Genomic DNA, 2,202 nt, shown 5'->3' on the forward strand with positions numbered 1-2,202 from the left:
ACACCACTGTGGACTGCTCCCCTCAGAAAATGCTTTAAACTGTAGTACAGAAAGGAGTTTATGTGATGGGTATAAAGTAACAGAAAGAACTGGTTAACTGTATCCCAAACATGTAAAGCAAACCAACCAACCAACCAACCTATCAACCAACCAACCAAAGGAAAACCCCATGTTACACAAAATGTCACCTAAAGGAAACGGTGTTCTTACAAGTCCATCACAGCTGCTTCCGTTGAATAAGGAGCACTGGGGTGAGCGTGGCTTTCCCCTCCGGCTCCATATTCTTTCCTCACCATTTTCTCCCTTTCTGATTCTCTCATTGTAAGAACAGATTTAAAAACCAAACAAAAGTAATGGTTTGTGGTTCAAGTTATGCCATGCTGAGTCTATGTTTGGGAGTAAGCATCTAACCCTTATTTAAAAAGCATAATTATCTTTCATGCATAACAAGAGGGAAAAATTAATACATTCCCCTTAACAGAGAAAGATAAATTTGCAGATTCTTCTTGTCAGAATAAAAGATGAGTGTTTTTCTGTACCTCTGCGTGCTACATTGTAATTACCTTCTCGGCAGTATATTAATTAGTCACCCTGAGTAGTTTAGAACTCTTTGATGCTAGGTAATGAGATTAATAAAAGATCTCTATCAGCCCTCTGGAAACTCCCACAGACATCAAGTATTGCCTACATGAAAAGCCCGTCAGGTGTCGGGGCTAAGCCAAAACCCTGGCCAGCATTTCACAGTGCCTAGTGCTTTCAAGAGTGACATCTACGAGAGCAGCACGCCTGTGAGCCAGACCAGCGCTGGTGAGGCCCTTTCTCTACGGGAATAATCTGATGCTGGCTAGTGCTGGACTAGTTGCAGCTTCCCAGGGACGAACAGTACTGAAGTCAGAAGACACAAAGCAAAAAGCATCCATCGAGAAGCATGTCCTGGAAACAAAGAAAATATCGGAAAGTTCTGAAGAGCAATCTAGTTTACATAGAGTGATAATAAAGACCCCAAATTTTTTAAACTTCATTTTTCTTAACAGCTGGCTAATACTCTGTTGTGTAAATCTACCACACTTCTATTATCCATTATCAGCTGACAGGCATCTGGGCTGTTTCCATTCTAGGTATTGTAACTAGAGAGGAACACTTACTCATTGCTGGTCAGAGTCCAAACTGGTTCAGCCACAATAGAAATCAGTGTAGAGGCTTCTTCAAGAGCCAGAGGTAAATCTACCGCACAATCCAGCAGTAGCACCCGTGGGCATATACCCAGAGGACTCTATATCCCACTGGAGAGATACCTGATGGGCATTCACACTGACGGGGAACCTTAATCTTATTTATATTTGATGTAACTATAGACTGGGAAAACTGTTGTTGCTTTGTTGTTGTTGTTTGTTTGTTTTCTTTGTGTCCTGCAGCTGTTTTTTTTTTTTTTTTGGTCCCTCTAAGAAGAAACTTCGATGGAGCTCCTATTTATAATCAGAGCCAGCGCTGAAGTTGGTCCATGATTTTTAATGCATCTGCAGCCCTTTGCTGAACGTATATTTGATGAGTCTATTGTATAAAAATAGGCAATAGAAAGACATTCTGAGTGGAGGCACAAGATAGTGTCTCCAAAAATATTTGAGTTGACATAGCTCCCTATCAATACAAAACTAAATATACTTGGGACAGTTCTATTTAGCAAGGTTTGCTCTTAGTTCACTGGATACTTCAGCATCTGTGATAGGTACTTTACAAACTAGCAACATTGTGTTCTTCAAAGAAAAGTAAAATGGTTTCAAGTTGCTTTCCCATACATGGCAACCATAAAGATGCAGAAACTAATGCCATATTTAAAAAAAAACGTATTCTTCAGTAAAATACCCATGTCACAGAACAAAAAACAGATAAGGCTAAGCAACCGACTAAGGTACCAGAATCTGTACAAAGAATGACTATTATACTAATGTCACTTTAACTCAGCATATGCAATTGTGATAAATTGTACATATCTATATATTTACGTCTTAATTTTTATTTTTGAAAAAAATCAGTTTGAATACAACAATTTCACAGGTCTCCTAATAGAATATAATTAATTTATTAGTTACTAAAAACATATTTTTAAAATCCTTTGCTTTTAAATCATTAGAATCCCCGACGTTCGGAAGCTGTGTGGCTGTGCACGACCCATGTGGACACCTGCACCCCTGAACAGGTGCT

The sequence above is a fragment of the Meriones unguiculatus genome, chromosome 5 (assembly GCF_030254825.1).
Source record: "Meriones unguiculatus strain TT.TT164.6M chromosome 5, Bangor_MerUng_6.1, whole genome shotgun sequence".
Lineage (NCBI taxonomy): Eukaryota > Metazoa > Chordata > Mammalia > Rodentia > Muridae > Meriones > Meriones unguiculatus.